Source organism: Amblyomma mixtum, chromosome 2 (genome assembly GCF_055824585.1).
Source record: "Amblyomma mixtum isolate Tamu chromosome 2, ASM5582458v1, whole genome shotgun sequence".
In the NCBI taxonomy this organism is placed as follows: Eukaryota; Metazoa; Arthropoda; class Arachnida; order Ixodida; family Ixodidae; genus Amblyomma; species Amblyomma mixtum.
Window position 1 is genome coordinate 278,457,445 of NC_143013.1, and position 25,729 is coordinate 278,483,173.

A 25,729-nucleotide genomic window follows, 5' to 3' on the forward strand; every position below is an offset into this window, starting at 1 on the left:
GTGAATAAGTGCTGCGACGCAACAATCACAAAGCCAGTATTTTTTCGTTCCTACCCTTGCACCTGTTGCTTCGGAGCCGATGACACGCTGATGTGGCGCATATCAGTTTTCTAAACACGAACACACGCAAAAAAGACGTTATGCTATGTAACCTTATAATTATTATTTGAGAATTGTACCACATACTATTCGGTGGGAGATGCGGCGCGTAGACCGAAAAGAAGTTAGATTTCGGTTGTGTTTTCACGAAAACAATAAAATTTTTAGGGGGTAAGCGAAGAATTTAAGCTTATAAACCGATTGCCTTCTGTGGTCTTGGATATCAGATCAAGCTGCACACGGCAAGAGTGCGAGCGATAAAGATACGACCGTGAAATGGGTTTCTGTTTCACGTTTTACCCATTTTACCGCGAGACGGCGGAAAATCATTCGGGCTGCAAACAACCCTGGGCGTGGCTGCATCAATGGCGGTGGCGTGTTTTTCGCGGATTACGTTTTCTTCAAAATCCAGCTTCATCGTCCCCTTACGGTAAGTCTACACGTTTATATTTTATTCATTTGGTCTCCTAAACCACTCTAAGCAGAGCTGTGTGTGCAGAACAGATTATGTGCGCAGTTACAAACGTCCTATCTTCGCTTCTAAGGCGGAAGCCATCGGGCTCTCGACTAATGCCGCTTATATCTATGTGCCGCTGTCTTTAATAACGCGCGGAAAGGCAGTGTGTGCGATGCCCTTGATGATAAGCCGCTCCTCGCGAGCTGTCTACTAGATTTTTCGTGTTTCAAGGTAGATGCGCGGCCAGAAATGTCGTTTAGCCTGTGAATGACGGCCGAAATGGAACTGTGCGTTAGTTAGCGCCGTGTGAGCTCTATTTACTTTGCACCTCCGAAAACGTACTGTACTTACATACAGTCTCGTTCAGTGGTGGATTACATTTATTTTCTTATCTTTGTGTTATCGCCTGTCTGGACCATGGAGTGCTGTTCTTTTGGAGGTGTGCATTGCTTGCTACGTATGGACGCTCGCTCGGTGCGCGTCGTGGACGCCGACGTTTCAGCAAAGTTGTCTTGTAACGCTATAGACTGGAGCGCGAGACGTTTGTCAAAGTTGTAGTCAAGCGGCGCTAGAGGAATGCTTGTAGTGTGATGGGTGAATAAAATTCGTTGCCGGCGCGAATGGACGGCGTGCTCAAACACCGCGAAGAACCCACGAGCTCCATCCCATCTCCCCTTCGTTGCACACGTATGGATTCGTCCGTGTCTGTCATCAGAGCCGTTGGCCGCCGCCGCTGGCTTGCGGGCACTTCATTTTGAAAGCTGGGTAAAGGTCGGCTCGACAAGAGGTGGCTTACATTTCGTTCCGAGTGGTTCGTTCATGACTCCCGCTCACACGTGCACAGATTTCTCGAATACCATTTGCGCTAGAGGCAAAGTATGTGTTTCTAATTTCAGACTGCTACGTTACGAAAGCGCCGATGTGACTCGCCGCTTATTTGCGCCTAAAATTAAATTAAGCTCTCGTGTTATTATAGCTGCGCCTGTAATTGTTTCATTGAAATACTTCCTACTTTGAGCACGTTCAATGCTTTCGCTGATTTTTCTAGCAGCGTTGGGTTAGGCTACCTCCATGCAATAAACACACCTCTTTACTGGGCTGTTGGGGCTGCACTTGAAGGAAAAACTAAGTGAATTTCAGACGGTATTTTAGCGTGACAGTAATTTGCTGTCTCAACCTCGCGACTGCTTTTGAAACGGCGCAGCTGCAGCCTCTGTGTGCTGTATTAGTATTCTCAATAATGAGCGCGGCATGGAAGCGCTGCAACCCGCTTGTTTCTAAGAGCGCGCGCACATGTATGAGTATGCTGTTCCGTCTTTGTGCTTCAAGTTATAGGCGAAAATCTGTGGTGAACTGGTTGCTTCTGCCTGCTGGTTTTGTATAGCTTGTGCCCGTTTGAGTATCAGCTTACGTACACTCGGCCAAATCCTTAACTGGCACAGGTGTTGCATCGCTAAATGCACCTTGTAAAAAGGTGCCTTTTGGCTACACTGCTGGCATATTCATGTTGTAATTTGACGCGTGAGATGGCATTTCATAGTTTCTTTTTGTTAATATAATGTTTGAGTGGAGTACGCGCATGTTTAGATCAAAGTTATCAGAAATATTCATCGTCTGCCGCTATACGAAGAGCCGAAACAAGCGGAATACGAAGCAATGGTTCTGGTGGCGCATTTGCACTAATCTGGCTAAGCGACTTGTCCGCCATGAAAGGAGTGGTACTTTACCCAGAGAATGAGGCCATATGGACCAGATCCATTTCTGCGTATGCCGCTTGTTTCAGCTGTTTGTAGTGGCAGACGAATGTTTCTGATAACGTTGATCTAAACACGCAAGTACTGCACTCAAACATTATATGAACAAAAAGGAAGCACTAAATGACATTTCACTCGTTAAATTACAGCTTGAATATGCCAGCAGTGTAGCCGAAAGGCACCTTTCTTACAAGGTGCATTTAGCGATGCAACACCCGAGCCAGTTAAAAATTTGGCCGGGTGTACCAGGCTTCACGCAGGGTATTTTGAAGCGCTTCTTCTATAGCGGTTATAAGAATAAATGCTGCAATATTCTCCTTTTTGGATCCCTGTGTGAGGTGCACTGAATCTGTATTTTATGGAGGTGGCATTCTTAACAGCTCCTTGCGAGTCAATGCAGATATGTGGCACAATTGTTCGAAGTCTTCTGTTACAAATAAAGTAAAGGGATTGCCATAAAGAGGTCAGTATTGGCTGTAACAGTATTGCCATACAGAAATCAGTATCAGTACTGGATTCAGAGTAGAGTGCTCCAGGGATTAGGGTTCTTTGTTACAATGTTTTATGACGACGCATATAATCTTTCGTGTATTTACTGATATGATTGAGCCGGCGTGATAGCTCAGTGGCTATCATGTTCGTATGGCGACCTGAAAGATGCAGGTTCGATTCCGGCCTAGGCGGTCGCATTTTAATAGAGGCAAAATGCTAAAGGCCTGTGTACTCTGCACAGGTGGCCGAAATTATTCCCCAGCCTTTCACTTCAGCGTCTCGTAGCCTGTGTCGCCTTGGGTTTTTGAACCCCATAAAACCAAACCAAAAGATCAAGATTGCCTTTCTAGAATGGCATAGCCAGGATATGCCTTGCATTGTAAAGCACATGTGTAGAGATGGAATGGGAATTTTTTTTTTTCAGTTCCTCTTATATTATTTTTTTCCTTTGTGCTGTACAGGTAAACGTGCCCGGACGATTTACTGCAGACAACAGGCCACAAGAATGCTTCTGAGGAAACTAGCCGGACTGTTACTTTCAACTTTTATGTAACTGTGGTGCATTCTTATGGTGCATGTATTGCATATTCCCAGCCTGGATAGCTTGGAAATAAACTAAATTTGTAAGTATATTGATTGTTTCATGTGTGAACTCTGGTGACCTTTTTCAATGATTGTAGACAGTCTATATGCAGTCTATAGATAATGGTCTACTAACAGTTTAGTAGACAGAGGTCTATAGACTGTCTATAGACAAAGGTCTATAGCACTGCCAGGCCACACACCTATGGAATGTCTATAGACAGTCTATAGACATATGTCTACTGGACCAGTAGACTTTTGTCTGTAGACTGTCTATAGACGGTAATCTACAGGAAGTCTATGGCCATAAGTCTATAGGTCGTCTATAGTCCGTCTATAGACAAGTGCCTATAGACGGTCTATAGACACCTCTATAGGAAATGTATGACCATAAGTCTATAGATCGTCGATAGACTGTCTATAGACCTGTGTCTATAGACTTCCTATAGACCCATAGACTTTCAGTAGACATTTGTCTATAGACTGTCTATAGACAAAAGTCTACTAAAAGTGTATGGCCATAAATCTATAGACTGTCTATAGACCAGTCTAAAGGATTTATCTATAGACAGTCTATAGACTTCATAGACTAAAGTCTATAGACAGTCTATGGACTGTCTATAGAAATTTTTATAAGGGTATGGCATGCCGGGAGGACCGATACGGTTAGCAGAAAGTTATGTACAGGGAACACTAAGCACCTAGAATATTAAGTACCCGGAGCAGTGCAGAAGAGAACAAACCTTAACGTCATGAACGCCAAGGAAGACGGAGGTGGCACTTGAGGAGGTGCCTCCAAGTTCCATGGTGGGAGAAGGGCACGTTCCTTGATCACTCCACTCACATGTCTGCAGTTTCTTCTGAGGGCTCGATGATGGATCGGTGCCTTTTTGTTTTTCACAGACCGTCCCAACGGGCAGTGCGACAGCGGCGGGAGCGGGCCGCTTGCTTGACTGATCGCCACACGTGGCCGTAGACTGTCGTTTTCTAGGAGGCTTTCTTGACCTTGTCGGTTTTGTCAGATATTTCGGACACTCGGGAAAAATACTGGGCACAGCATTCGCCGACAGCACCGGGATCTTCTTCGGTACATTTAAAAGTACCTTGCCATTGAACTCGGCATAGTACGATTTTGATATCATATGCTCGGGAAAGTGCTTCGCGCAGACGTGGTCGCTCGGTTGCAATATCCTACCTGCTCTGGGAATTGCCCGGCGCCAAAGTTCTAAGCGAGCAGGCTCCGACGGAGCTTTAAAAAGTGAAACTTGATCCGGACAACTCCGGTAGCCCGAACTGCAGTTGGGTACGAAGCACTTCTTACCCATAATTGCGTCTAGCAGACTTCTGGACCCGGCTGAAGTTGACAGGTGTGTCACAGCAACAAACAACAGATCACAGACACAATGCACATAGGCCGCGACGACCGTCCATGGCGTCGGCCCGCGCCACCACGTGCGTTTCTACAACTGTCAATCCGGCTTGTGCCAAACCGCGACACAAAAAGCTAGTTCTAGCAGAATTTGCTCGTCCACGATGGAAGCTGACGACGTGGAAGCTGAGATCGTGGTGTTCACAGCTTGTGATGCACTCTTTCAGCCCAAAACATCGACACGCAGCCTAAAAGGGCACCTAAAGCAGGGCACGCCGGAGAAGGGAATATACGGCTCTGGGCACGCCGCTTGCCGCACCGAAAGCGAAGGGCCTCTGCTCCGCAGCGCCCCCGCGCCGCTCCGGTCGGCGCATCTACTAGAGGGCGAACACAATCTGTGCGCGCTCTCCGCCGCGGCGGGCGGCCAGTGTCAACACCTAAATATATTCTTACACCGTGATCCGGACACACATCATCTCCTGCATGCGCCGGAGCCGTGTACGGCCGGAGCGTGCAGGCGAAAGGGCAGCGGGAGCTAAGGCTCGCGCGAAGCCTTTTGTTCTCTCTTGATGGCTGCTTTTGAATCCGGGGATTTCTTTTGCTTACCTTGATATCGCCGCGAATCTTTGTAGTCACTGGTTTTTTTTTTCATTCTTTAAAGCTGCCGGCAGGCCGTTTATCGTTTTTTTTTTGTGTGTGTGTGATGCAAGACACACCCAGATTTATCTCGATTGATCGCATCCACACGGAGCCTATTCTACGTTGTTCCAGAATGTTCTAGTAACTTTAAACGCTTTATCTCGAAAGTTCGCTATCAGGTTTAAAATGAGCAGGGCCGAGAGCGACGGGCGTTCTGTTCGACGACCGCCGAGCGCTCTTGCTGCTACGCCGCCGTCGACTCATTCAGCTCTTTGCAGGCGCAAGTCAGTCCAAAATAAAGAATTTTTAGAAGCCGTTTTCGATGTCTTCCTGCTCTCCGGACTGCTGTAAATGCCACGCAGTATATTTTTCCAATGTTTGTTTTCTTTACATGAACAGAGATAAACAAAAAGGCACTAGGACAGCGCGCAAGGAGCAAACAGCAGGCGATGGCTCCAAATCAAAATATTGCCACATTACTGGACATTCTCGTGGCGCCGTCTCCTGGCCGAACTGTCTCAACCGCCATCCTGGCTAGCCTTAGCCATGGTGGCGGGCGGGGCTTCTTCGTCTTCTCTTCTTCGGGTTCCGCTCGGGAGTTCGCTGCTACCTGGCGCTGTTCAGTAAAACGTGACCTGGCTGTCCCGACTGTATAGCCGTGACATATTTGGTGGAGCCGGCTGGGTAACGTCCCATGTACACTGACTCTGAAGACACCTTTGAAGCCAGCCCTCAGTGCGTGGACACAACCCCCGTCCACAAAGCGAGCCGCCGCCTGCGAGGCCTACAGCCAGAGTTCAGCGGCCTGACAAAACCGGCAAGAGATATGACATCAACCACAGCTAGCCAGACCACTCAACATTTTGGAGCTGACACTCCCTTCGTACTTCACGCGCCCAGGTCACCGCCGACGTTCCACGGTGACAGGTTCGAGGATGTTGAAGACTGGTTGGCCAGTTTCGACCGTGTGGCAGCCTTCAACCAGTGGGACGGTGAGCGCAAGCTGAGGAACGTTTACTTCGCGCTAGAGGACTCGGCAAAGATCTGGTTCGAGAACCACGAGTCCTCTTTTGCCACCTGGGAGGTTTTTCGTCGCGAACTGCTGGCGACATTCGGCAGCAGTGAACGAAAAGAGAAGGCGGAAGTCGCTCTGCACTCGAGATCGCAGCAGCCTAATGAGAGCGTCACCATGTTCGTTGAGGACATGATGCGCCTCTTCAGTCGAGCCGACCCTGCTATGGCCGAGGCAAAGAAAGTGCGGCACCTGATGCGGGGCGTTAAGGAGCAGCTGTTTGCTGGACTTGTCCGCGACCCTCCAAGGACAGTGGCCGATTTTACGAAGGAGGCAGTGAGCATGGAACGCTCCTTGCAGGAACGCGGTGCACAGTACGGCCGGCAGGCTAGTATGGCAGCCGCTCAAACCTGCACGCCTACGACGCTGCCTCCTGAAGATCTTCGAGACCTTGTAAGGAGCATCGTTCGCGAAGAACTCGCGAAACTCCGCTTCGAAGCTCCACAGGCCAGCGTCGCCGCCCTGTCGGACGTGGTACGGGATGAAATCCGTCGAGTGGTGCAGCCAGCACCAGTTGTTCCGGAGCCGCAGCCGCAACCCTACATCATGACCTACAGCGAGGCACTTCGACGGCCTGCGGCAGTGGCACAAGCTTTTTCACCTGTGCCGGCTGTGCAGTACTCACGTCCAACTGTGCCCACCACCGTGCCGCAGGAATTCCGGCCCGCCATGCGTAAAGCGGACATGTGGCGAACGCCGAGGAACCGGCCACTCTGCTACCACTGCGGTGAGCCCGGCCACATCCTGCGCCACTGCCCCTACCGTCGGATGGGTTTAAGGGGTTTCGCTTCAGACGCTCCTCGACCACGCTACGGCGAGCGACCCCAGGAGATTAAACAATACCTGACGTCCAACGTGCAGGCTCAGACCGTGCCGCGACGCCAGTCTCGATCCCCATCGCCCAGGAGACTCTCTTCTCCCAGCCGCCCGTCGACCTCTGGCGAATTCAGAGGCAGGTCCCCACGGCGGGAAAACTGAAGACGGCGTCCTCTGGGGGTAGGGCCGCCGCAGCTAGAAAGAAACAAGAGCCTCCACTCGACGATCTGCAGCGACGACGAGACCAACGACCACCTGACCCGACGAGCCCACCGCCGACGAAGAGCCAGCAGTTGGCTTCTACGGAAATTCCAGTAACCGCCGATAACTGTGAAGTAACCGCACTGGTAGATACCGGCGCTGATTTCTCTGTGATAAGCAGCCGGCTAGCCACGACCCTTAGAAAGGTTGTGACACCTTGGACTGGGCCCCAGATCCGCACAGCCGGCGGCCATGTTGTGACGCCGACCGGCGTTTGCACCTTACGAATTCAGATCCGCGGCGTCACTTTCCCCGGCTGCTTTGCTGTGCTTCCTGAGTGTTCTAAAGACCTGATTCTCGGTCTGGATTTCCTACAGGAATATGGGGCTGTCATCGACTTTAAGGAGCTGATCGTCTCGTTTGCCGCACACCGTACTGTTGGCGACGAACCGCAGCAACGCAGGACTAAGTTGCGGGTCTGCGATGATAACGTGGTGATTCCGTCGAGAACCACCATGCTAGTAACTGTGGAGTGCGATGACAGCGCCGGCACTCATGGCATCGCTGAAGCCAACATGTCACTGCTCCTGGGTCGGCAAGTGTGTGTAGCTCGCGGGCTTATAGAACTGAACAATAAGCGAGCCGAACTACTGATAACAAATTTCGGTTGTGAACCCCAACGTTTAGCGGCCAACACAACGATTGCTTATTTTGAAGAACTCGGGGAATGCGCCGGAGAGTACGCGTTGACAGGGACTACGAAGTCCGTGGAATCAACGAATGCTCCGGTTAAACTCGACGTGAACCCGAATCTCCTGCCTAGTCAAAAACGCAACCTGCAGACTGTCATTGACTCTTTCCAGGACTGTTTTGCGTCAACCTCCAGAGTTAGGCAAACGCCGATAACAAAACATCGAATTATAGTTGATGAAAGCCAGAGACCATTACGCCAGTCGCCGTACCGGATATCTTCAAAGGAACGGGATGCAATTCGAAGGCAAGTTCAAGAAATGCTCCGCGACGACGTGATCCAACCATCGAAGAGCCCGTGGGCGTCGCCTGTGGTCCTAGTTGCAAAGAAAGATGGGACCCTCCGGTTTTGTGTTGATTACCGACGTCTGAACAAAGTCACTAAGAAAGACGTTTATCCTTTGCCGCGCATTGATGACTCCCTAGACCGTCTACGCCACGCCAGATACTTTTCATCACTCGATTTACGCAGCGGCTACTGGCAGATAGAAGTGGACGAACGTGACCGGGAGAAGACCGCATTTATTACCCCGGACGGTTTGTACGAATTCAGGGTGCTCCCCTTCGGCCTATGCTCAGCTCCGGCAACTTTCCAACGGATGATGGACACTGTGCTTTCTGATCTCAAATGGCAGTCGTGTCTTGTGTACCTGGATGATGTTGTCATCTTCTCCGACACTTTCGAAGAACACCTCAGCCGCTTACGCGCTGTTTTCGAAGCTATCCGTTCAGCTGGTCTCTCCCTTAAGCCCGAGAAATGTCACTTCGCTTTCCAGGAGCTGAAGTTTTTGGGCCACATTGTGAGCGCCAAGGGCGTTAGTCCAGACCCCGACAAGACTGCCGCCGTCGCTTCTTTTCCCATTCCTGCTGACAAGCGAAGTGTGCGCCGTTTTCTGGGTCTCTGCGCCTACTATCGGCGCTTTGTGAAGAACTTCTCCCGAATAGCTGAGCCCCTTACTCGCCTCACCAAAGATAACGAACCGTTCGTCTGGGGTCGGGAGCAACAACATGCCTTTGAAGAGCTACGCACGCGTCTTCAGAATACACCCATACTTGGGCACTTCGATGAGGCCGCTGACACAGAACTGCACACAGACGCGAGTAACGTTGGCCTTGGTGCGGTACTTGTACAGTGGCAGGATGGTGTCGAACGCGCAATCGCTTACGCAAGCCGCACGTTATCACGGTCTGAGGTGAACTATTCCACCACCGAAAAAGAATGTCTAGCTATTGTGTGGGCAGTAACGAAATTTCGACCCTATTTGTATGGCCGCCCTTTCCGAGTGGTGAGCGACCACCACTCGCTGTGTTGGTTGGCAAATCTCAAGGATCCCTCAGGGCGACTCGCACGCTGGAGCCTCCGACTGCAAGAATTTGATGTCACCATCGTGTATAAATCAGGGCAAAAGCACAGTGATGCAGACTGTTTGTCCCGTGCCCCACTTCCTGCCAGTCCCGTGGACCTCGATGACGATTCCCTTTTCCTTGGGGTCATTTCCGCGTCCACCCTGGCTCACCGCCAACGATACGACATTGAATTACGGTCCCTGATTGACTATCTCGAAGGAAGCGCTCAGACTCCGCCCCGCATCTTTTCACGCGGCCTGTCATCATTCTGCTTACGCGAGGGTATCCTGTACAAAAAGAACTATAGGTCGACGGAGCCTGCCTATCTGCTCGTTATCCCTAATGCCTTTCGCGATGAAGTCTTGCAGGCGTCCCACGATGATCCTTCCTCTGGTCACCTTGGTTTCTCCCGAACGTTGGCCCGCATACGGCAAAAATATTACTGGCCCAAGCTCGCGGAGGTTGTGAAACGCTACGTCCGAACTTGCCGCGAGTGTCAACGTCGCAAGACGTCGTCGAGTAAGCCGGCCGGACTTCTGCAGCCTATTGATCCACCACAAGTTCCTTTCTACCAAGTCGGCATGGATTTACTCGGCCCCTTTCCGGAGTCTTCGCTGGGTAACCGGTACATTGTGGTCGCCACCGACTACCTCAGTCGATACTGTGAGACGAAAGCTCTTCCCCGCGGAACAGCTGCGGAAATTGCCACCTTCTTCATGCACAACATCGTGCTTCGTCATGGCGCACCCACGGTCGTTATAACTGACAGAGGAACGGCCTTTACCTCGGCGCTGACACAGGAAGCTATGCGACTCAGCAGCACGAGTCACCGACGAACAACAGCTTATCACCCCCAAACTAATGGACTCACTGAGCGCCTAAATAAGACGATCGCCGACATGATTTCCATGTATGTCGACGACGACCACCGCAACTGGGATGCAGTACTCCCTTACGTTACGTTCGCATATAACACCGCGCTGCAAGAGACTACTCACTTCACACCATTTCGCTTAGTCCATGGTCGCGAGGCCGTGACAATGCTCGACGCCATGCTGCTTCCTGGTAGTGAAAACTCCACTGTCGTGGGGGCCGACCGCTTTGTTCACGAAGCCGAGGCCGCCCGTCAACTTGCTCGGCAGCATATCTGGCATCAACAAGAAAAAGACGCTCGCCGTTACAACCATCGCCACAGGGATGTCACTTACCAGCCCGGAGAACATGTTTGGGTGTGGAGCCCAGTCCGTCAACGAGGGCGCTCTGAAAAGCTTCTTCGGCGGTACTTTGGCCCCTATGAAGTGCTACGCCAACTCGGCGAGGTAAACTATGAAGTTCTCCCTCAAGGAACTGTTCGTTCCTCTAGGCGACCAACGTCCGAAGTTGTGCATGTCGCCCGAATGAAGCCTTACCCCGCCCGCTAGCAGCTCACTCGTCTCTACCTTCTCTCTCTCCACTCGGCTCTTCACCGTGCGCACCCGTCGAGATGGTGATCGGCCAGAACTGCCTCATGGAATTCGGCAACGTCAACATCCATTCCACACTTGCCGTGCTGTTCAACCACAACACGCTGCAGCTTGAATATTTCGTCGGACGGAGTACCCACGCTTCACTGTCGCGAACGCTGAACGACCGCATGCTGCTCCCACTGGAAGTAGCCTATGTCCAGACGACTAAGAGCGCAAAGATCATGGCATTCTCCATCCTGACCGTCCATATGCTCCAGCTATCCGCATCTATGATGATTGTCTTAATGCCTCCCTCTCCTCGCGTACGAGATCACGACGGCCGAGAAAGTGGATTCCGCGCCCGTCGCCGATACCTGCTATATACACCAGGACTACTGCGCCTCTGCAAGGGCACTCTATGATCAGCGGATGTTCGTGCCCCAAAAGCCTGTGCCCGGGGAAGCGGCTGCCGGACCACACGCCCTCCAGCGCCGCGGGCGGCGCTTTCCAGAGGGGGGGAGCAATGCCACATTACTGGACATTCTCGTGGCGCCGTCTCCTGGCCGAACTGTCTCAACCGCCATCCTGGCTAGCCTTAGCCATGGTGGCGGGCGGGGCTTCTTCGTCGTCTCTTCTTCGGGTTCCGCTCGGGAGTTCGCTGCTACCTGGCGCTGTTCAGTAAAACGTGACCTGGCTGTCCCGACTGTATAGCCGTGACAATATGATTATCGACAGATCATCAAAATATAGAATAAGCTAGTATACACAGAAGAAGCTAAAAACACCAGAGTCAGCGCCAATAGGTAGCGAAAAGCAAGAAACCAAAAACCACAAAGCACTTAGTGTGCATATATAATCTGTGCAACATCAATGGTAATAAAACAGCAGTGTAAGCGTAGTGTAACTAGCTATTTAAACTACTGCTACAAAAAGGCAGTCGCTTTAGTCGAACTGGTATATCAACACTGTATGATGTCTTGTAAGCACATTTAGTCATTCAGCCATCTTTGATTTATCTTTAAAGCGCACTGACTCGTTTGCCGATTGCCCCGTGTGTGTGCTTTGCCTCGTGTCATTGCCTCGTGTGATTGCTTGTGTGTGTGTGTGTGTGTGTGTGTGTCTCTGTGCGTGTGCGTGTGCGCGTGTGCGTGTGCGTGTGTGTGTGTGTGTGTGTGTGTGTGTGTGTGTGTGTGTGTGTGTGTGTGTGTGTGTGTGTGTGTGTGTGTGTGTGTGTGTGTGTGTGTGTGTGTGTGTGTGTGTGTGTGTGTGTGTGTGTGTGTGTGCTTGCGTGTGTGTGTGTGTTGGTGTTACTCGCAGATGGTGCAGAAAATTTCAACGATGGAATGAAAAATAGACTGACGTCATCAAGCGGCTGTATGGCGAACACAGCAAGCCGAGCACCGCCACTTCAGGCAATATTATGCATGTCGATCGTCTTGATAAACTCTTCACTGGTCGACCTCCATATGACGGCAGTTTTCCCGACATTCGTTCCAAAATTGTGGCATGACCGTTTGTCGTAGTACAGTATTCCGGGTGGTGTCATAACATTTGGCGTTGCATACAGCTTGCTTGTTCTAGTCAAGTTGGAGGCTAGCTAGCGATTGAAATTCGAACGAAGTATGTATGTATGCACCTTCGATTGTATGCCTTCACAGACTTTCGCATCAAAATCGCGATGCAACCGTTCGTCGTCCGGGTGGTGTCATGCAGGCGGGGTGTCCAAGAACTCATCGCCTGAAAGAAACTCATTTCGCAAACCGCAACCAAACGTCTGTTTTTCGTCCACGACATGCAAACTCTGCCAACCTTATCGCGTGAAGCGAGAGGTCCGAAAGTCTGTGGTCTGGTGCGCAACCAACCTGAAAATACATAAACTCATAGAAAAGAACTTTAATGCATGTGCAAACATTTCGCGCAAACGACCAACCCAGGGACAGTAATGTTTTGGCATTCCCGCACCTAAGCGAATGTTTTTTTCTATTCTTGTACACGCCTTCATATCCTGCCGAAATTTGTGGGGAAAGAAAAAGGAGCTTTCAATTCTCGCAAGAGAGAGAGAGCGGGGGCGCGGGGCCCGCACTGAGTAATGAGACCAGTGTGGGGGCTTTTCGCCGCCAAGATTCCTCAAGCCATGAGTGGGCGACCGTGGTTCCGAAAGAACTTCAAGAGGCATAGAGAGAGAGGGTGTAGGCGGGATTAAGTGAGGCCCGCTACACACTGGCTAATTAAAGCTGCTTATATGTCGTGGCATCGCCGACGAGGACGCCTGCTTTCCCGGTCACCCCTAAAGAGCGATGGCAGGGGAGAAGTCGTCTAATTGGCTGTCTGAGCCCACTGTATGCGGAGGGGTTGATGAATCCATTTACAGTCGTCAGCCCGGCCCGCCCGTCCATTTTTGAAAATTACTTAAGTCTTCCTTGTAACACTCGGTATATTCCCAAGCTACACTGCTTACTTTCGAAGTCCTGGTTTCAAAGAATATGTTACGATTATTTCTTTCTTAGCAGCGGTGGTGTGGCCGGCTTCGTTAGCGGCTCCCAGAGGTGGTGGCCCGGCAGACGACACCCGCTGCTTTGAAACTGTGTACACGTCGTCGGGTGCGACGTAGAGGTAATTAGTTGTAATAAGGGAGTAATTACTCATTCGCATCCCCCCGAGCGCAGCCATACGGCTACAAAGGAAAGCTGTACAGCTTTCTCAGAAACTTCGTAGTTAAAGAAAAATTCGTCCTGGTCCGGGGTTCGAACCCAGGACCACCGCTACACTGGAGCAGTCGCTCTACCAATTGAGCTAACCAGGACGGCAAGCTTATGGTAGGAAGAGAGCGAATTGATCAATAACTCGAAGTGGGAACTGTGTTGGTCGAATGTTTAGGTAATTAGTTTAGGCTTAGCCCAATGGGATGAAGTACTTCGATCGCGGCTGATCTGACTCAGAAGGTGAAAGAAGAAAATATAAATAGATGGAAACCTCGGTATATAGCTCGCCATTCAGTTCGTGTGGATTAGATTGTCTCTTTGCGTTCAGTTTACCTGAACGTGCGATGTCAGTGCACGTTAAAGAGCCTCACATGCCACACATGTCTCAGATGAGCCTCAGGTGACCACATTTCTCCGGCAGGCCGAAATGTCGACGGTGGTTGCACCGTCACGCTTGTAGACTGGCTCGCGCGGGCGTAGCAACCACCATCGACATATCGGCCTGCCGGAGCAGAGGGGTCGTCGCGCCATACCAGCAGCTCATTTCGTTCACTTAAGCCAGAATTGAGAGCAGCACAATCGTGGCGCGTGAATGCTCTATTCACGTGATTTTTTTTGTATTTCGCGGGCTCTCTTTGGAGCTCGGAAAAAAGATACACGGGAGGCTTTCTTTATCGCAAATAAATGGAGTGGGGTTTTCTGAAGGTGCTCTTCAACTTTGCTATTCACATTTGCTGTCTAAAAGTCAATATTTACGGGTTTAGAAAAATTATCTTAATTGCTAATTAATGAATTGCAAAACAAAAAATTGCCTATGATCCACAAGCCGGTTGGTAGCTGTATGTAAGTAGTTTCCCTGGTATACCTCAAATATCTTACTTTTAACCCTTGCTTAAAGTTAGCCTGGGCACCCTGTGTATAGTCTTTTTTCGCCCTAATTAGTACGTATACCCTTCGTCTGAGCATTCTCGGAGGAGCACACTTCCTAATTATTGCGTCTACAAAACAAAGCAAACGCCAACGTGATTTACTTCGTTCTCCGGCAGGCAACAAGTTTCGCTGAGCCACAGGCCTGTGCGGACGTCTCAGCCAAATGAAGAAGAATACGAGCCAGGCCAAGTTACTACTGGAAGTTCAAAATGAGGAACAGAGCGCGGCATCAGACTTCTCAGACTCCGGGAGAGTAATTACATGGGAACAATGCATCCTCCCATACATCAGAGGCACAGATTCGTTAGCGGAGCTTCTTTTCGGAGCCAGGTCTTCCAGTGGTTCGGCGAAGTAATACCGAAGTTGCCTATGTGCACTAATCCTTCTTTTTATCTTTACTAACCGCTTTGGTCTTACCTATACTCTTGTACCTGGTATCATTAAAAGCTAGCAGCGTTGTGGGAGCAGTATAGTTTGCGATGACTGGCCCGGGGTCTGTGAAGTTTCCGACTCCGTCTTTTGAACCCAATTTGCTCGGGTTTCGGGTTTCCTAACGCACGAGTCGCAATGTTCCAAGCATACCAGGTCGTCCACGACTATAGAGTGTCAAGGAAAAGTATTAGCTCTACCTGAATATTCGCTCCGCAGCAGCATTGCGAAAGTCTACCGTAATAAAGTACTCGTAAGCGGTGAAGCAACCGAGTATGCCAATAACGGTACTCAGAGTTTCTTGGGAGTTCCATTTTGAAACCGTTTCCGGAGCTTTCCGCAAGTAGAGGTTTGAAACCAGTTCTAAAGCTCGGCTTTAAAACCTGGCTGTTTCCTGTCTCCCGTTGCTCATTCTTCAGTCTTCCTCACTACGTTTTCCCGTTAACATCAAGGAGACTACTCCGGAAATGTTATGCCGCTTTGCAAAATCCCGTTTCTCGACTAGGCACTCGTTCACGGTGACTGGTGGACAGCACTTCCATTGTTATTGCCTTGGTTGTTCGTGGAGTTGTTTGCAGCTTTCTTTTGCTTACTTTCTTGCTTTGTTGTTTTAAAGCCCTAGTTTGTTTCCGTAACTTCTTCGGTATTCTCCATTACCTGGTGAGGTGTTTTTGTCTGATTGTGTTTTTTGTTGTTGCTTTTTTTCGCAGCTCCTCCCTAGGCTGCTTTAAACAGCGTGTAATGCGCTGTTCGTCTAGGCCATGGTGAAAGTGAAGTCAGTTGAATAAAAAGATGGAGGACACGCGAGAAACCAACTGAAAGAAAGAAGAACACACAAGAAGCCAGCGCCGAGGAACAGGCCCGGAGAAATGAGAAGAAACGGTCCTGGGTCGAGCACAAGGCCATTTTCGCGGAGCAGTCAGACGTGAGACCACTTTGATTCTCCTTTCACCTTCACCTGGTGTTCTTTAGGCTCCTTGCGTGTATTTGACTTGTTTTGTTTTTGTTTTTTCACGCATTCGTGAAACAGCACTATGGCTCTCGAAAGTGATAGGGACTCCGTTCTTATAGTGGGTGCAAGGCCGGTTCTCTGTTGAAGCGAGCGAGACGCAGGCCAGCTCACGTCGAAGGAACCCAGCCCCCTTTCCTGCAGCTGTCTTCCTAGCCAGAAGGCGTTCTGGGCGTTTATTCGGAAGGAGAAGAGGGAGTCAGAGTTTGTAATAAGGGAGTAATTACTCATTGACGTCCACCCGAGCGCAGCCATACGGCCACAAAGGAAAGCTATACAGCTTTCACAGAAACTTCGTAGTTAAAGAAAAATTCGTCCTGGTCCGGGGTTCGAACCCGGGACCACCGCCACACCGGAGCAGTCGCTCTACCAATTGAGCTAACCGGGACGGCAAGCTTATGGTAGGGCGAGAGCGAATTGATCTATAACTCGAAGTGGGAACAGTGTTGACCAAATATTTTAGGGGAATCCCCCAAGGTGGAGTAGATTTGTAATAAGGGAGTAATTACTCATTGACGTCCACCCGAGCGCAGCCATACGGCCACAAAGGAAAGCTATACAGCTTTCACAGAAACTTCGTAGTTAAAGAAAAATTCGTCCTGGTCCGGGGTTCGAACCCGGGACCACCGCCACACCGGAGCAGTCGCTCTACCAATTGAGCTAACCGGGACGGCAAGCTTATGGTAGGGCGAGAGCGAATTGATCTATAACTCGAAGTGGGAACAGTGTTGACCAAATATTTTAGGGGAATCCCCCAAGGTGGAGTAGATTTGTAATAAGGGAGTAATTACTCATTGACGTCCACCCGAGCGCAGCCATACGGCCACAAAGGAAAGCTATACAGCTTTCACAGAAACTTCGTAGTTAAAGAAAAATTCGTCCTGGTCCGGGGTTCGAACCCGGGACCACCGCCACACCGGAGCAGTCGCTCTACCAATTGAGCTAACCGGGACGGCAAGCTTATGGTAGGGCGAGAGCGAATTGATCTATAACTCGAAGTGGGAACAGTGTTGACCAAATATTTTAGGGGAATCCCCCAAGGTGGAGTAGATTTGTAATAAGGGAGTAATTACTCATTGACGTCCACCCGAGCGCAGCCATACGGCCACAAAGGCAATAAATTTGGTCAACACTATTATTTGGTCAACACTGTTCCCACTTCGAGTTATAGATCAATTCGCTCTCGCCCTACCATAAGCTTGCCGTCCCGGTTAGCTCAATTGGTAGAGCGACTGCTCCGGTGTGGCGGTGGTCCCGGGTTCGAACCCCGGACCAGGACGAATTTTTCTTTAACTACGAAGTTTCTGTGAAAGCTGTATAGCTTTCCTTTGTGGCCGTATGGCTGCGCTCGGGTGGACGTCAATGAGTAATTACTCCCTTATTACAAATCTACTCCACCTTGGGGGATTCCCCTAAAATATTTGGTCAACACTGTTCCCACTTCGAGTTATAGATCTATTCGCTCTCGCCCTACCATAAGCTTGCCGTCCCGGTTAGCTCAATTGGTAGAGCGACTGCTCCGGTGTGGCGGTGGTCCCGGGTTCGAACCCCGGACCAGGACGAATTTTTCTTTAACTACGAAGTTTCTGTGAAAGCTGTATAGCTTTCCTTTGTGGCCGTATGGCTGCGCTCGGGTGGACGTCAATGAGTAATTACTCCCTTATTACAAATCTACTCCACCTTGGGGGATTCCCCTAAAATATTTGGTCAACACTGTTCCCACTTCGAGTTATAGATCAATTCGCTCTCGCCCTACCATAAGCTTGCCGTCCCGGTTAGCTCAATTGGTAGAGCGACTGCTCCGGTGTGGCGGTGGTCCCGGGTTCGAACCCCGGACCAGGACGAATTTTTCTTTAACTACGAAGTTTCTGTGAAAGCTGTATAGCTTTCCTTTGTGGCCGTATGGCTGCGCTCGGGTGGACGTCAATGAGTAATTACTCCCTTATTACAAATCTACTCCACCTTGGGGGATTCCCCTAAAATATTTGGTCAACACTGTTCCCACTTCGAGTTATAGATCAATTCGCTCTCGCCCTACCATAAGCTTGCCGTCCCGGTTAGCTCAATTGGTAGAGCGACTGCTCCGGTGTGGCGGTGGTCCCGGGTTCGAACCCCGGACCAGGACGAATTTTTCTTTAACTACGAAGTTTCTGTGAAAGCTGTATAGCTTTCCTTTGTGGCCGTATGGCTGCGCTCGGGTGGACGTCAATGAGTAATTACTCCCTTATTACAAATCTACTCCACCTTGGGGGATTCCCCTAAAATATTTGGTCAACACTGTTCCCACTTCGAGTTATAGATCAATTCGCTCTCGCCCTACCATAAGCTTGCCGTCCCGGTTAGCTCAATTGGTAGAGCGACTGCTCCGGTGTGGCGGTGGTCCCGGGTTCGAACCCCGGACCAGGACGAATTTTTCTTTAACTACGAAGTTTCTGTGAAAGCTGTATAGCTTTCCTTTGTGGCCGTATGGCTGCGCTCGGGTGGACGTCAATGAGTAATTACTCCCTTATTACAAATCTACTCCACCTTGGGGGATTCCCCTAAAATATTTGGTCAACACTGTTCCCACTTCGAGTTATAGATCAATTCGCTCTCGCCCTACCATAAGCTTGCCGTCCCGGTTAGCTCAATTGGTAGAGCGACTGCTCCGGTGTGGCGGTGGTCCCGGGTTCGAACCCCGGACCAGGACGAATTTTTCTTTAACTACGAAGTTTCTGTGAAAGCTGTATAGCTTTCCTTTGTGGCCGTATGGCTGCGCTCGGGTGGACGTCAATGAGTAATTACTCCCTTATTACAAATCTACTCCACCTTGGGGGATTCCCCTAAAATATTTGGTCAACACTGTTCCCACTTCGAGTTATAGATCTATTCGCTCTCGCCCTACCATAAGCTTGCCGTCCCGGTTAGCTCAATTGGTAGAGCGACTGCTCCGGTGTGGCGGTGGTCCCGGGTTCGAACCCCGGACCAGGACGAATTTTTCTTTAACTACGAAGTTTCTGTGAAAGCTGTATAGCTTTCCTTTGTGGCCGTATGGCTGCGCTCGGGTGGACGTCAATGAGTAATTACTCCCTTATTACAAATCTACTCCACCTTGGGGGATTCCCCTAAAATATTTGGTCAACACTGTTCCCACTTCGAGTTATAGATCAATTCGCTCTCGCCCTACCATAAGCTTGCCGTCCCGGTTAGCTCAATTGGTAGAGCGACTGCTCCGGTGTGGCGGTGGTCCCGGGTTCGAACCCCGGACCAGGACGAATTTTTCTTTAACTACGAAGTTTCTGTGAAAGCTGTATAGCTTTCCTTTGTGGCCGTATGGCTGCGCTCGGGTGGACGTCAATGAGTAATTACTCCCTTATTACAAATCTACTCCACCTTGGGGGATTCCCCTAAAATATTTGGTCAACACTGTTCCCACTTCGAGTTATAGATCTATTCGCTCTCGCCCTACCATAAGCTTGCCGTCCCGGTTAGCTCAATTGGTAGAGCGACTGCTCCGGTGTGGCGGTGGTCCCGGGTTCGAACCCCGGACCAGGACGAATTTTTCTTTAACTACGAAGTTTCTGTGAAAGCTGTATAGCTTTCCTTTGTGGCCGTATGGCTGCGCTCGGGTGGACGTCAATGAGTAATTACTCCCTTATTACAAATCTACTCCACCTTGGGGGATTCCCCTAAAATATTTGGTCAACACTGTTCCCACTTCGAGTTATAGATCAATTCGCTCTCGCCCTACCATAAGCTTGCCGTCCCGGTTAGCTCAATTGGTAGAGCGACTGCTCCGGTGTGGCGGTGGTCCCGGGTTCGAACCCCGGACCAGGACGAATTTTTCTTTAACTACGAAGTTTCTGTGAAAGCTGTATAGCTTTCCTTTGTGGCCGTATGGCTGCGCTCGGGTGGACGTCAATGAGTAATTACTCCCTTATTACAAATCTACTCCACCTTGGGGGATTCCCCTAAAATATTTGGTCAACACTGTTCCCACTTCGAGTTATAGATCAATTCGCTCTCGCCCTACCATAAGCTTGCCGTCCCGGTTAGCTCAATTGGTAGAGCGACTGCTCCGGTGTGGCGGTGGTCCCGGGTTCGAACCCCGGACCAGGACGAATTTTTCTTTAACTACGAAGTTTCTGTGAAAGCTGTATAGCTTTCCTTTGTGGCCGTATGGCTGCGCTCGGGTGGACGTCAATGAGTAATTACTCCCTTATTACAAATCTACTCCACCTTGGGGGATTCCCCTAAAATATTTGGTCAACACTGTTCCCACTTCGAGTTATAGATCAATTCGCTCTCGCCCTACCATAAGCTTGCCGTCCCGGTTAGCTCAATTGGTAGAGCGACTGCTCCGGTGTGGCGGTGGTCCCGGGTTCGAACCCCGGACCAGGACGAATTTTTCTTTAACTACGAAGTTTCTGTGAAAGCTGTATAGCTTTCCTTTGTGGCCGTATGGCTGCGCTCGGGTGGACGTCAATGAGTAATTACTCCCTTATTACAAATCTACTCCACCTTGGGGGATTCCCCTAAAATATTTGGTCGAGTCAGAGTTTGCGATGGTGCGTAACGTTATTATTTAGATCAGCTGTCATTAGCCGTTTTAATGAGAAAACGTTATAGGGCTCAGCGGCACCGAAACCCGGTGTCGTTCACCCCAAAAGTGGTCACGAAAAGTCCCAGATGACGTCACTGTGGTATCAAAGGAAAATAAAAGTTCTTCCGATGGTGCGGGGAATTGAACCATGGACTTTCAGATTGTGAGGCAAGCATGCGGCCCGTTTTTTGTTTTTTTTAATCAGTAAATAGGCCATAGAACCACGCTGGTTCCTGGCGAACAAAAGTTAACCTAGTAAATTTATTGCCTTACGACTGTATGCTAATGAGTATAGGTGTGTCATTAGAGGGGAAGAGAAAAAAACTAAATATGAATAAGAATAAAAGGGGAAAAAAATAAAACACGTAAGTCTTAAGTGCCTTTCGTATTGTTTTTGTACATTTTTATCATTTTCTGGTTTTTGAGTGTGCTCCGCGTTTCGCCCTAAGAGATTTTTTTCTCTTACCTTTGTCATTTCTTTGCACTTTGTTCAGAATCTTCCATTGTTAACTTTCGCTGTCACGGACGTACCGGTACGTTTTCGCGCTTCCCCCCCCCCCACAGTGTCACTGACGTACCGGTACGTTCTCTATCGTGCGTTCAAAATTTCGCGCTTGAGCGCAAAGCTGACGCTCTTGGACTAGCCACGCCATCTGTTGAATCTTTCTACTAGTTCGTATTTTCGCCCCTTACTGTTTTGGTAGTGTATTGAAGAGTACGGAGCGACCGCCATCCCACCCCTCTCTCTTTGCTGAGTGACGCGGTCGCCCCGCGTTCGCCGGATCATGACGCCCGTGCGTGTGTTTATGGGTCCAAGGGTTATTCTGCTATCTCCCGCTGTTTTGCAGGTTTTTATTTTTCTTCTGTCGGCGTGTGAGCTACGGCGCTTCAAGTTCAAGGGCGCGCACCGTTGCCACTCCGAGGGTCAAAGAAACCGACACATGACTCGATCGCTGCTTTCGCTCTCTCGTCGCACCGCTTGCGGCTGGCAGCAGCAAACGTAAAGCTCCTCTAACTTTGTTTTAGCCTTTTTCCATCTCCCTCTCTCATCTTTATTACACAGCGTCCCATTTCTCTCCGTTTTGCGGGCCACTGAAAGCACACCCCCGCTGCGCGCGGTTACTTTCGGATATGGCTGACCGCGCGGGACCTTCCTCTGCGCATTGGAGCGGTGGCTCTTCCGATTCTGAATACGAGCCGAGCTCGGATTCGGACTCAGACAGCGTCTCATCCGAGGAAGAGGCGAGTTCTGCATCGTCAGATTCTGATGTTGAAACAGCGGGACCATCATCCCGGAAGCGTGCGACACTGGGGGTGCGTCACGGGCAGAAACACCCGACAGCGAAAGGGTTAAATAGGACATCCACCCCACTGTAATGCTTACGGGACCTGATGTTAACGTACTAAATGAACGACTAAATGAATAAATGAACAAACAAATAAATAAACTGGTTCGGATTAGACCAATTGAAGCGCCTTAACCACTCAGCCACCTCGGCGGGTAGTTGCTTCGGCCGTCTGTGATCATCTATAGCCTCGTCCGTCTCCCATAGCTTCGTTCGTAGTTGTGTAGTACACGTCTGGCTGTGTTCGCCTACTCCCAAGCAGGTTCGCGTACGGAGATTGTGATCTTGCTTTGAGCTTGACTGTCTGGACGGGGCACGGGGTCAGCTCCGTGACTCGGCGACTCTGGCAGTGAGAGGAAAAAGAGGGAGGGGAGGGTTAACAGTTAAGCGAGAACAAGAGCGAACCGAAGCATGCGCGGGAGCTGTCGTCTCTTCGTGCCGTTCCCGCTGACGCAGTGCTAGTCTTGTTTACTCCATCTCCGACCTTCACTCTCGGCGCCTTGCAGCTAACATATAATTCTAGTACCGCCCCGATAAACCTCCGCTAATAAGCTGCTCAGTGTTGCGCGATGATTAGCGATAGGCAAGTATATACACGCACGCAAGGGAGGCACTTCGCTGATTGCGCACTTTTTCGACGCAGTTCTCGGCCATAATGTCGGTTCGAGGTTTTGCGCGTCGGTGACGTGCTCGGAGTGGCACGCCGCTTATATCGGTGTATTTGTGTCGCCATTTGTTTTCCTTGAATATATAGTGCACAAAAGCGGCCACCTTGTTTGCTCACTTCTAGGCTGATCACCAGAGACCTATGTTGTTGTGAAAACGACGCCTTTGCGGCGCTTCTGCGCAGTTTGACGCGAACGCATTTGAGATTTTCCTGTTTTTACTATACAAGGGCACGAACGGCGCGCGTGCGGGAACGGGCTAAATCGCTACAGCAGTGCGTGCAGGTGGCACGGCCACCCAATTTCCCGATAGAGGCGTTGAGCCCCGTTACGACCTTGGACTCCTCTTCTCCCCTTTCCAGAGTTTTTTTTTTTTTTTTTTCATGGGCAGGTTATCCCACTTGACGGCCACCATCCATATCCTGGCGGCGCGACTGAGAGGCTCTGCACGGATAGCGCGTGCTGTCATGCAAAACGTCCATGTCTGCCCGCTTTATATACGTTCTTTCCGCATGGGCTGTTCGCTCTTTTAATTTTCTCCCTTTTTGACCCCTTTCCTCCTTCCTTTTGTTTCTTTCCTGCCAACTCGCACGCCCTTTCTATTCCAGTCGTGCGGTTCACGTGGAAGATATTGTCCCCAGTCGCCCTTTCGACGCCCTGCTTACAGGCTCCCTGTTGTCTGAAACACCATTTCTTTTTCCTTTTTTTGCTTCTTGTTTTTAAGCAAGCGCGAACTTTTCAACCCCCTTCTCTTTTTACAATTCCTGCATTCCTGACCTTCTTCCCTTTCCTTTCCCTTTCCTTTCTTTTCCCATATCGGCAGGCAGATTCATACCCTGACGCCATGACGCCTCAGCAGCGGTGGCGCTGTGAGTACGCCAGTTTTAGCCAGTTTCACAACGGTTGTGTATAGACGAATCGCTCCCTTTCTGTCTTTCTATCTGGAGAACGCCAAGTATAAGCAGCAGATATTTTGTTTCCAAACTGAAGCTCGACTTGTGTGTTTACGCATGCGTTTGCTACCCGCCGCGGTTGCTCAGTGGTAAGACACCCGTCTACCGAGCCGGAGTATCCGGGTTCGAACCCGACCGCGGCGGCCGCGTTTCGATGGAGGCGAAACGCAAGAGGCGCCCGTGTGCTGTGCGATGTCAGTGCAGGTTAAAGATCCCCAGGTGGTCTAAATTATTCCGGAGACCTCCACTACGGCACCTCTTTCTTTCTTTCTTCTTTCGCTCCTACCTTCCTCCCTTCCCTTACGGCGCGGTTCAGGTGTCCGCCGAGGTATGTGAGACAGATAGTGCGCCATTTCCTTTCCTCAAAAACCAATTTACAATTTATTTACCTGCGTTTGCTTTCGGGCGTGCTCATTGGCCTGGCGCGTTCTGTTCCTTTCAAGTTGGCGGTGCATCGCAACGGCTCGGGAACGAAAGCAACCACCCTTTTCCCTTTTCACAATGGGCAGCAGGAGCAGGCTTCCTTTATATTTTGGTTTCTCTCCCATTGTAAATTCCTATTTATTCCGGTGCTTTGTTCGCAGTTGCCGAGGGCTGCCGATAACGAAACGGGAATTTGAAGATGCAGATTTCGCGAGCGCCGGTTCTGCGCCTTTTGAGATGCTCGGCTAAATTGCGATGCGCTGCATTTAAAGCGTGTCGTGCGTATGCGGCTCGACTAGCGCTGTGCGAGCAATGTGCGCGACTGGAAGTTACATTCAGACGGGATTTCGACACGTCGACTTCAAAACCAACTTCGGGGTAGAATATACGAGTGCGAATAGAAGCGCGAAAAGCGACATTGCTTTCGAGGAGACTTGTCTTTCTGCCTCTGTCTCTGCTTTTTTATCCCTCTCTTTTCTTAAGTATTGCATTTTCTGCCGTGTTTTTTTCTTTGTGGCCTGTATTCAATAGATCAGCAGCTGCAGTGTATGCAATGTAGTGTTTTCCCGAATTTTGTTTTCACAGTATTTCCTTCCTCGTTCAAGACGTCCGAAACTCATTAAACAAGAGGTGAACTTGAATCAAACTATATCGCACTGTGAGTGTGCGCCGGGGATTGCGCATGTTTTTTTTTTTCTCTAAACGCTGTTAGATACTCTGTGTCCGCTCTCTAAACCAGCTGACTGCTGTACCTAAGTAGTTTCTTTTGTGGCCGCCATCGCGTATGTTTAAAACTTCGTCACATTTGCGCGTCGCTGTCAGCCAAAGCAAAAAGAAAACCGCACTGAGTCCTGCTCCTGCTGGTCTTCTCTCGAACGCCGAGTGTTTAGCGGATGCGTTTTTCGCCTTTAACGAACAGCGCATAGGACATTGTTCGCATTGTTCTAATGTGCTTTGTGCTTGGCATAAATATTGTAACGCCTCCGTAGCGCCACGTGTTCGCTTTTGCCTACAGTCACTGAGTGTAGTGAACGCTGCAAATTGTTGCTAAAAAGCCACGTCCAGGCATTTAGCCTACTATGTATTTTCATTGACTTATACTGAACTCTAAAGAGAATCGCTTCTTTCTACCAGATTGTGCTCTTTGGCAAGGGTGCATATGAGACAACAGCAAAAAAGTGGCAAACAATGTTAGTTGCGATAAAAGGTATAACCAGATGCTTGGACGGGTGTAATCCTCTTGTTAAAGACAGCTGTCATCGTATTGTCTTGCTATATTGGCGGATCTATAACAACGGGAAACTAAATAGGCTTAGCAGTATGCATAAGCAGCGTAACGCACCGGTACGACAGCGTTATATGTATAAGGCCGCGATACACATGCTGGAACACCACAGCATAACTTGCCGCTGTTAAACTGTAATTTTTCGGTAGCGAAATACAAAGAGAAAAAGCTTTGAAAGATAAAGAAGTACACACTAAAAAATGCCCAGGCTTAGCTTGGTTAAGCCAAGAATGCGTTCCATATTGCGCGGTCTTTTTGCGCGAGGTATTGCTTGGCGGCACTCGATTTTCTCAGCAGCTTTTCCTCCGTGACGTATGGATGGATGAATGGATAGGAGCGCCCCCTTTGAAACGGGGCGGTGGCAACCGCCACCATGCTCAGC

The 25,729-nt window shown here is 49.9% G+C and overlaps 2 long non-coding RNA genes and 1 other non-coding gene across 4 annotated transcripts in view; 2 read left to right on the plus strand and 1 right to left on the minus strand.

Annotated features, from left to right (window-relative positions):
• The window catches only part of LOC149364096 (uncharacterized), a 103,157-nt gene that overhangs the window by 5,947 nt on the left and 71,481 nt on the right, over positions 1 to 25,729 (plus strand). The window contains exon 2 of one of the 2 annotated variants that reach the window (XR_016288604.1): positions 15,795 to 16,009. The exons of the other annotated variant lie outside the window; for it this stretch is intronic. This is a non-coding gene — a long non-coding RNA (uncharacterized LOC149364096). The remainder of the gene's footprint in view (positions 1 to 15,794; positions 16,010 to 25,729) is intronic. 2 annotated transcript variants of the gene reach the window in all.
• On the plus strand, positions 452 to 3,434 carry LOC149364097 (uncharacterized). The gene is made up of 2 exons (XR_016288602.1): positions 452 to 529; positions 3,264 to 3,434. It is a non-coding gene; the product is annotated as an uncharacterized LOC149364097 (long non-coding RNA).
• TRNAT-AGU (transfer RNA threonine (anticodon AGU)) lies at positions 13,753 to 13,826 on the minus strand. The gene has a single exon. It is a non-coding gene; the product is annotated as a tRNA-Thr (tRNA).